The sequence below is a fragment of the Protopterus annectens genome, chromosome 14.part0, assembly GCF_019279795.1.
Source record: "Protopterus annectens isolate FY-2018-M chromosome 14.part0, PAN1.0, whole genome shotgun sequence".
Classification (NCBI taxonomy): Eukaryota; Metazoa; Chordata; order Ceratodontiformes; family Protopteridae; genus Protopterus; species Protopterus annectens.
The window spans coordinates 496,006,393-496,017,315 of record NC_056748.1 but is presented as its reverse complement, the minus strand read 5'-3'; positions in this window follow the sequence as shown (position 1 = coordinate 496,017,315).

The window sequence follows — 10,923 nt, the reverse complement described above, 5'->3', positions numbered from 1 at the left end:
CGTGTTCATATATGTAATTACCGGAGCAAAGAATAATACATTTTTGCAGAGGGCCTGCTTTCTAATCTTCAGAAAAATTTGTTTTCGTTGATTAGAAGCAGACCTGTATATACATATAAAAACTGTCAAATTATTTTCAAGGAAAAAGTATTTTGGGTTCTCCTTCATAAAAACATACCAACTGAGAGAGATACATAGCAAGTGCGGGAGTTTAAAAAAAAGAATGTAACAACTTTTTGTCTAATGAGTGCAAGAACCAGCATCCAAGTGGCTGTAAGAGTTCCGATGCTATCAAGCAATAAAGGACCATTTCTCTGTAACCACAGGAAATATTATATTAAGTTTTTTCAGACTATATCACAAACCTCCAACATAAAATCCACAGAGCTGGTTGTTCATATTTTAAAGAGAGATTTACAGCATTATCTTCTTGTAATGATGTTTACTGCAAGAATATAACTGGAGTGGGGGTGGTCATAAGTCCTTTCCCAAAAAAACTTATATTGCTGGAAAAATAAATGAATTGTTTTACTTGTATACTTGTCAACTCACAGGCATTTTAGGCCAGCATTATAATCAACATATTAAACATTCCACCATATCACCTACAATAAAAACAGCATAATGCAAAATGTCAAAAGATGGTAGTGCCCATCATTCTAGCTATATGTTAGAACATTAAAAATAAATTTCTGATGAAATGTAAACATTTTTTACTTCTGAAATCATGAGATATTGGTGTACAAATACTGTGGACATGTTTTACCCAGTCGTCTCTTATTCAGAGTTCAAACGGGCCCAAAGACCCTTTTCAGTCATGATCAGGGTGCAGATGCAGTTACAAAGAAAAAAGAAATGAGAATCATTTAGTTACAGAACAAAGTAATTCAAATACAGAAAGTCTCAGGTATGGGAAGGAATTGTTATGCAATAAATGAATCCACTTATTAGAAAGCAATTGTTATACAATAAGTGATTCCACTTCTTTCACCTAAGACAATCCATTTGTCCTTCCATCTTATATACAATATTACAATAACATTGTACAGCTCCAGCATTTTGTGATGAACAACCACACATATATATTTAAAGAAAGATTTTTCCCTTTGGAGGAGAATCATTTTAAAGTATCAAATCTGTATGTACAATAGTTACAAAAAAAAGGATTTCTTTACAGATAGACGAGATACAAAAGGCCACGTTAGTTCCCCAAGGACAGTTAATAATAAAGTCAAGGGCTTCTAATAAGTCATTTGAATACAAAACACATTTGACTTTAAAGTAATCTAATAAATATAACACACATTGGTCTTTTACAGATATTCCCCATCAAACAATACCAATAATCATTCATAAGTGATTCTGTAACTGCTATTCTTGTGTCATGGCATCTGCTCACAAAAAAGGATGCCCACATTCTGTACAATTCTACAGCACCAGTGACAAGAAACTGAAAAATCATGGCTGTAGCAACACATTTCAATTTGCTATTGTTGGACATGTATACTGACTTCACCCAGTAAGTCAAATATATATTTTATTAAACAGTAATCACATGTACATACATGTGCAGCATACTTCCTCACCCCTATATCTTCCTCTTCTTTCGGCTTTTTCCCGGTTAGGGGTCTCCACAGCGGATCACCTGTCCGCTCATGATTGGCAGTGGAGTTTTATGGTGTCGAGTTGCCAGCCTGGCACCCAACCTTCCACAGAAGGCACTCACACCTAGGGCCAATTTAGTGTGTCCAATCCACCTACAGCATGTCTTTGGGATGTGGGAGTAAACCGGAGCACCCAGAGGAAACCCACTTGGCTACAGGGAGGTCATGCAGACTCTTCACAGAAGACAACCCAGCCAAGAATCAAACCAGAGAACCTCTTGCTGTGAGGCGACAATGCTAACCGCTGCACCACCGTGGCCACCCACTTCCTCACCCCTATATAAATGCACCAAAAGGCATTCACTTTGTGTACACCATTGAGATTTGTTTGTAAGCAAACAATGACTCCAGTAAATTATTTCAAACTTTTTTGCAATTGAATTCATAGACATAGATGTGCCCATCTGTTTTATACATACTAAACAAACACACACACACACCATACGAAACAGCAAGACCAAGGATAATTTTGCAGGAGTCAAACAACTGTCCTTTGCTTTCATCTACAGACTGTACCTTCAGATAGCCAATTCTGGCAACTGCCTTTCAAAAGTATGACTACCAAAAGTGGTGAAATAACTGTCACAATAAAGTATTTTCACTTACTGCTATGTGGTACCCCACACTGACTGCCATAAAAAGTAAGAAATACAATTGTATTATGGGCAGTAAGTGCTGTAACTGCTGCTAACAGATCTATCCAGTTTCATTCCAAAAAAGTGAAATAAAGTAACATACTTCAGTCACCAAGTCTTAGGACCACTCACACCTCACCAGCACCCTCCTTGATGCTACAGCTGTCTTTAGGAAGGCCATACCAGTCAGTCATGGTGTAAACTTGTGGCTGTTCATCCAGTTATCTGGGTTATGTTTATAGGAAGATAGTGAGTCATACAGCTTAACATACAGGGGAAGTTTATTCCTCAAGTTTAGGAAAGACTGGGTTATAAATCTCTCCCTCCACTATGTTTTACTAACCTGTTGGTGAAGATTTATATTCCTGGTTCTAGTATTGGTGGAGATACTTTACCTCCAGATATACACAAAATATGGGCCCTCTAATGCCCTGGTAAGTGATCAGAGATCTTCCCTTAGATGTATATTGCATGGAGGGGGGATCCTCAACATGGCTGTGCAACAGCTTTAAACCATAGCTGCCCTGAAGCCCATGTGTGTGTATTACATACATGCTACATGTGTTCGAGTTTCAGACATGGTGATCACCTCAAAAACTTTATATGGCTTTCCTGACGTTGTCACTGCTCCTAGAATGGTAAGAAACTTATCCTATCCTATGTCAGCAAGTATTTTTTTAAAATACCCTGCACTTTACTATTTTTATAGGAGACTATAGAAATTTACCATCTGTTCTGCTAATACTGCATGTTTCTAATTGGGTTCCTATTAAATAATCGAAGACGCAATCCTTCGAATATGTCTTGATCGAACTTGAAAGCACGAAACAGCATATAAGCAATTTTTTTCCCTGGCAAAGAAATTGCTTGGCCGCCTCTATTACTTTGTCTTTTTCCTCACTGTAGTGTGATCTTGGAGTCGGTAGATTTAAGTAGGGGGTGTGGGGGGCACAGCTCCCTACATCGGGGGGGAGCCCCCACTTTATGTAATGTTTTGAAGTTTTTATTTTTTATTTTTTATTTTTTTGTTGTGAAACAGCTATTTTTTTCCCTGGGGAAAAAAATCACTGTTCCAAGTATTCAGGAAGGCAAGCTTTCACTTACATGGGGTTGATAAATTTAATATAGACCCTTTCTAATCTGTTTTCCCTCATCTTTTCGGGCTGTACATTCACTCTACCAGAAAACCATAAGCTGTACAAGTAACAGGGCAAAAGTAAATAGGCTAAGTCAGGAATAATTAATAGCTACATTGCTTTAAGGTCTAACTGGCTTCTTGACAAACTAAAAGAAAAACTCAATGCAAATTAAGGTAAAACTCACCCTGGATTATTTCGTTTGAGTCTGTATTTGTATTCTTTTCCAATCCTTCTGCTCAAAATGCACCCACTGGAGATACTTTTGCCTACACATATTAAAATACATTCAACTGGAAGAATAAAACATCCCAAAGATCTGCATATGTTTACAGTAAGATAACCTTGTCATGACCAGACTGCCAAAAAAGCAATGAATTAATTGCTAAGGGCAAGATAGCACAGGTACTTAGACTATGTAGATGTGTGTGTCCATTATGAGAGACTATGAAGAGCTTGGTGGTACACACCTCTCTCAACCTTTTTTTCCACCAGAATCATGGAAACATTTTAAACTAGTACTATTAACTTGAATAGTAGACCTACTAACAGAATATAAATAAGCATGTATTTTTGTTTGAAGAAAAAGTAAAGTCCAATTATAGCTATTTAGCAAGTTAAATCCTGAATTCATCAGTGCTTCTCTTAAAATTGCTAGTTTTAGGAGTGTCAGTGTAGAACTTTGTTTAAATACATAGATATTTCCACAATATATTTAAGTTATCACACACTTGATGTTTTAAACTGCTCTGCTGTGAAATCTAACAGAACAAAGCACTGAGTGTCAATGAGCCACTTTCTGTGCCCAAGGTAGAGGATTTCATTCCTTCCACCTTTATTTGGTTACTTTGTTATTCTTTGCAAGACAACATAAGAAAGTGCTCTCAGGTTGCACTTGAAAATGGGCAGTTGTGCCCAGTTCAAATGGCTTTAAAAATGGCTTCAAAAATATGCCATTACTAAGCTTCCTTCCCAAACGCACAATCTGATTTGCCATCAAGTGTTTTTATAGAGCCAGTGGTTGTAACCTTGATGGACAACTGCTAATGCCTACAAATTAGTATATTACAGTTGGGTCCTGCACTACCACTTCAAATACCCTGCCACATAAATATGTATTCCACTGGTTGTCAGCAAGGGTAGTGAAGCTCTTTGCATCTTGACTGACTAATGCCACCACATTTTCCACAATTAATTGCACTGCTGTAGCCTACTTGTATTTTAATCACTCTGATCCCTTACTACACTGAAAAGTTGCCAGAACAAGTTGTATATTACCTTTCTGGTTTAGTCAGATGCTGAATTGATATTTTTATTCCTGCAAAGTTTGTTCTAAAACTTAAATAACTGGAGACTACACTGGTAACATTCTCTTGTATTCATGGAGATGAGGACAAATGCCTGCTGCAACCCTTAACGCTGTGAGTAACTTGCCTTCTGAAAGTTGTCCGATTTGGTCAGAATCTTCATAGCTCCCCTCTATTTTGTAAAAATTGTCTCACTTTTCCTGAGAATCACGGACTGGGAAAGAGGTTAAAAAAAAATAATAAACAGCCCGCCGATGACAGAGCTGAGTAAATTATTTATTTTCAGGTTATCTCACTCAATCACAAATAAACTACTCTAACAGCTAAATAAAAAGACACACGAACAGACTTACACTGCCCTGTGCCCCAATCAAAGGGCTGCCTGATGTCTTACATAAAATGTAAGGATGACTGCACACTTACTTCAAGCAAGCTGAAAGACAGCAAGTGCTCCTAGGATCGATGATGAACTTATATTTTTTAACAAAGTACTTGTTTTATTATTTGTGTCTGCCCCTTTCACCCTGGCCTCCATCTGCATGTTCATATATTTTTTTTAAATGGTAAAGCCAACAACCAGGGGGACATTCAACAATTCTATTTAAAGTGTGTGTGTGTGTGTGTGTGTGTGTGTGTGTGGTGGTGGTGGGGGGGGGGGCATCCTCCTTGCCCTGTGGTTCTGGTTCCCTTGGCTTCCTGCTGCTCAGGTCTGAATGACTTAACAGTAATCTATACTGTAAGCATCAACATGGACAATTAACCCTTGTTTGTATGTTGTCTTTCCATTTTATCCAAGACATGCCTTCATATAGGGACAGGTAGGTGGGAACCTATACTGCAGTAGGTATCATCTACCTTAACATTCTCACACTTCAGTAATATTTATTTTAAGGATCATTTTTGTGGTAGCAATGTTTATCATATGAGGAGTACTACAGCTAACTGAAGAATAGTGCTGATGCTGGACAAATACAGCAATCCTTGTAAACAGTATGGTGGAAAAAGAACACTGTTCTTAGACTGAATGTACACTTTGCAATGTTTAGATATGTTGTGGACTGAGGTTGATGTCCTCAAAAATGCACTAAAATTTGACATTCTTTTGAAGGCAATGGCAATGATGGCTGTATTGCTACATGAATATGCCTTTACTATAGTTTCAGGCCTTTTGATATTACCTCCCAACTATTTCGACAAAAGATCAGAGAATAAAATGTAATTGTACCACTGCTGGAAGGGAGGGGGAGTCATCTTTACATATCTATTGTCGCAACAATGTAATACTTAAGCTGTTAGTGGACGTTCATTAGGTACATTACTCTCTTTGTCCAGTGGGTTTGTGAAAGACAGTATTTGGGTACTTTTAGTATGGGACATTTAAATGGCTTCTTTTGTCATTGGTGTTGGTCCTCAGACTCCCCCCCCCCCTCCCGCACTCGACAGCCTGAAGCTAGGAAACTCTTGATCTAATGCAAAAAAAAGGTCTTTCAAGGATACAAATTTAATAATAAGGCCTTGCAGCTGTTACCTGTGACATTCCTGACAGCTTGCAGGCTGGATCACTGTATTTGCAAGACTTCTGTAAGGCAGGAAATCTCTGAAGAGTCATTATTACAAGAGTGAACTATAAAGAATATGAGGAAATTCCACTAGGCATTTCAAATCACTGTGGAAAATCAAACTTGTCTGGTTCAGAAGAAAGTGAAAATAAAGACTTTACCCTCCTGCCCTTGCCTTATAACATTCCTGGAATGAGAAGTAAAGGTGGGAATGTATAAACCGGACATCTTTTCACTTCATGCTGAAGGCATCCATGTCCCATGCCATGAGACCAATGAACCTGGAGAAGGGGGGAGCCGGTGGCTCTCTTTTGAGGAAAATCTGACATAAGGCTATCTAGGGTCTCAGAGATGTTTTGGAACAATACCCATTTTCTACTGGTATTTGGAAGCTACAGATTGCCTTAGTCTGGCAGCAATTTTTGCTCAGAGGCTTACTTTTGCAGATGTACACTAACTTAAAGGATGGTTGTGTTTCAAATCAGAAATGCAAGCATGCATAACTGGTACAAGAGAGTGCACCTTTTCTTTAAGTCACATTAGGATGGTGGTGTTATCAGTGTGTTCTTCAGCTACCTGGAATCAAAAGCTCTGGAGCTCCAACAGCCAACTTCTCCATTATAGTTTTATATGCAAGGGTCTGCAGTAGTAGCACCAGCTGATCCTGAAGTAAGCCAAAGAAATGCCTCATTCCATGTCTGAAATAACGTTTCTTAAGAGTCTTTCAGTTTGAGTGGGCATATGACACTGCATCCGCGGTTAGAGTCTACCTAGGCTGCTACTGAAATAACATCCCTACAGGATGGAAAACCCAGAAGTCAGCAAAAAAAAGACATCCCGAAGGTCAATCTGCCATCCAAATCAGGGAAAAAGGAAGGGAGGTAGCAGTGATTACCATTTTGGTTTCTTGGGCAGGAGGGGACTTGTATCCTTTTCTTTTGCTTTTTCTTGTGGTCACTGCAAATGCCCTGCTTTCCCTGTTCTGGATGCCCCTCATTTGTTTTCCATACAAGACAAGCAGCTACTTGGCTACTTTCTGTTTATATGGGATCTAGTAGATGAAGTACCTGTATGACCAATTTCTTGGTTTCACCTTCCTCCTTTAACAATTTAGAAATGTCCCAGGAAGGCAGACTAAAGTGATTAGGGGCTAAGTACAATAAGCTAGCTTTTAATCGTAGTCCCCATTTTTCTACATGGGTGCAGTGTGTCACATCAACTGCAACTACCTCTTCTCAATTCAGTACCACTTTCCTACCTTTGACAGTGATGTCAGACTGTAATGGTCTTCTAACGCAATCAATCCTTCCCTTGGCTGGATGTCCTTTTGACGACTTCTGATCTATCCCAAATCTCAAAGAGCTGTCTCTTAATACCTTAGGCTGACGTTTGATCCTTGTGCGCCTCCTTGGCAATGTCCCAGAAGCTGCAGCACTGTTACATGAATCCACTGAGTTGCAGCTACATTGTATGTAGCAAAATTACTCAAGGCTGTCTGGTTAAGTCCAGTTTAATTTAATGATTTCATTCGGGAAGACTGGGAACGTTCTTTAAAGATCCTGCATCATGGTACTGTGTGTGCATTTGGCAATGAAACACAACACTGTGTGGCTGAGGTGGCAATTTTCCTACTAAACATTGCAGGACACACTGCTCTTTATTGTTTGGGTGTAGTTATGCCTAGCATTAACTTGGATTTCCCAGCTACTTCTAATAAAACCAATGTAGGGTCTGCTACAGGTGTCTGGAAAATATACTAAACTCCAATTCAGTAGTCCACTCTAAAGAAGCTAGAAAGATTTGACAGTGCTCAGGGAAAGTTCTAGGACACAGACTGAAAAACATCCTCAAAAGTTGAGGACTGTGGGACTGAACCACCCACAGCTTGAGCCTCTTCCATGTTCGGTCCCAGGTACCTCTAAGATGGCAATGTCTGTTAACATTTCAAGTGCCTCTTCCTCAAATTAAGTCCATCAACAAGGAATTTTCTTCTGAAGGGAGCTTAAGAAAATGTCCTAACTGCTGGTACTGCAGGGCAGGTGATCTGCAGAGAGTACACCAAAACCTCTCTGGAGACGATATTCTAATAATACAGAAGGTAAAGATTCCTTTCTTTTAAAGGGTAGAAAAATACCAGACACACATGGGCAAGTTGGCTGGAGACCAGCTTTCTACCAAACTATAACATTCTTCTGTAAATATCTTAAAAATCAAATTGCAAAGATAGTGATGGAAGCAAGGACATTTGGGAAATTGGCATGGGGCCTATCTCCTGTAACATGCCACTCCTTACACTCTGATCACTGCAAATATACAGCTCTTCAGAACAGAGTGATGTCAACAGCTGTAATACCCCCCCCCCCCCCCACACACACACACACTTCTGGAGGAGGAGATGGCATCATTATAGGAGGAAGGGGGTCCTTTATTGATATCCAGGAATTGAAATCAGGTCCAGGAGTCAATGAGGTTTCTTGAGAGGTCTGTGTAATGGCTAAGGCTACAAACCCAGTTATAGTTTTACATTCCAAGAATTATCAGGTGCGAGTTTCAGAACAGGGGCTAAATGTGTGAAAAATGAAGACTTTATATACCAAATTTGAGATGACTGCCTTTGAAGGTTTTATGGCTATCTAAGAATGCATATCAAGTGTGGGGGTGTGGGAGTGCAAGAGGAGGACTGTCTCCCTGCAAAAAGCAAGGAAAATAGAAATTGGCAACATTCACCAATTTCATGTAGTTTTACTGTTTTAATTTTCATAATTCTGGAACTTAATTATTGACAACAGAATTGCAAAAGGGAGCCATATAACCTTGACTGCCTCAGAAGGGATTAAGAAAAAAAACAACTCTTGTCCAAATTTTCCCCTGGCTGGGGGAAGCACAAGGCTGATTCTCACCAGAAAGTACAGTTTTGTACCTACCATAAATGTAGATGTTCGAGGATCCACATTGCTGCAGTCCTAACTATTGGGTAGTCCGCTGTCCCAGTCGGCCCGAATACCAAAGTATATGGCTGACGTCGGTCAAGGCACGTTAGTCTGACGTCAGGACGTCAGGGTACTAATGCGCATGACCGACGTCATATCCTCAGTCTTTTCTTGCCCCAGATGTCAGAAGACCCTAAAAAGACAAGGCCAAAACCAAAAACACCAAACACTCCTGCACCCAAAATATGTACAATATATACAAAAATACAAGAGTACAACCTCACCCACACAACCACCCCTAAACACAGAGGGGAAGGAGGGAGGGTAAATTGGACTGCAGCAATGTGGATCCTCGAACATCTACATTTATGGTAGGTACAAAACTGTACTATGTTCTTCATTCCACATTGCTGCAGTCCTAACTATTGGGTAGAATCCCAAAGCAGAGGTAAGGGAGGCTGGCAAATCATAAGGAAGCAGGAGCTGTCAACATGCCTTGCAAAATAGCTGTGGCAAAACCAGCCCTAGATTTAGAGTAGAGAGGAAGGTGGTAATGCTTAGAGAAAGTATGCACTGAACTCCAAGTAGCTGCCTCCAAAATATCCTTAGTTGCCACACCCCTTAGAAATGCTGTTGAAGTGGCAGTAGCCCTAGTGGAATGAGGCCTAATCCCAGCTGGAATCTCCTTGCCATGATGGGAATAACAAAATGCAATGCAAAACCCAATCCACTTAGAAATAGTTTGTTTTGACACAGGCTTGCCCTGAGAACTCAAAGCAAAAGAAACAAACAACTGCTGAGACTGCCTAAAATCCTTAGTCCTGCTTAAATAATAACGCAACTGCCTGTGTACATCTAAAGTGTGCAAAATCTTTTCCCCCTTATTCTGGGGATCTGCATAAAAAGTAGGCAAATGAATAGTTTGGTTTAAAGCCACACTAGAAACTACCTTGGGCATAAAGGAAGGATTAGTACGTAATGATACTCTATCCTTATGGAAAATCAGAAAAGGCTCAACCGCCATAAGGGCTTGCAATTCAGAAACCCTTCTTGCAGAAGTAATGGCCAACAAAAAAGCAGTCTTCCATGACAAGTATTTCAATTCAGCAGTAGCCGCAGGCTCAAAAGGTTGTAGAGTAAGTTTCTCTAACACAAAATTGAGATCCCAAGCAGGAGTAGGAGCTCTACGTGGGGGTCTTATATTCTTTGCCCCTCTAAGAAATTGCTTGAACAAAGGATGCGAAAACAATGGTGGGTCACAATCATAGTGAGCTGAAATTGCTGCAGCATGAATCTTAATGGAAGAGAAAGACAAACCTTTGTCCAATAACTCAGTAAGATATTGAAGAGCCACACTCAAATTAGGCTCAGAAATCTCCAAATTCTTTGCTGCACTCCAAAATAAAAATCTCTTCCATTTTTCTGCATACACTTTCCTTGTACTAGGTCTTCTGGCTTCCATAATCACATTTAAAACTTGTTGAGGAAGTTGAGACCTGCTGTGTTTCAAAACAGAATATGCCAGGCTGTTAGATGAAGAGAGTGAAGCTTGACATTGAGCAGGTGACCGTCTCTCTGAGACAACAGGTGTGGAATCAAGGGTAAAGGCCATGGAGGCTTCCTTACCAGACTCCTCAGTAATGGGTACCAGTGTTGCCGAGGCCAGTCTGGAGCTATTAAAATCATCCTTGG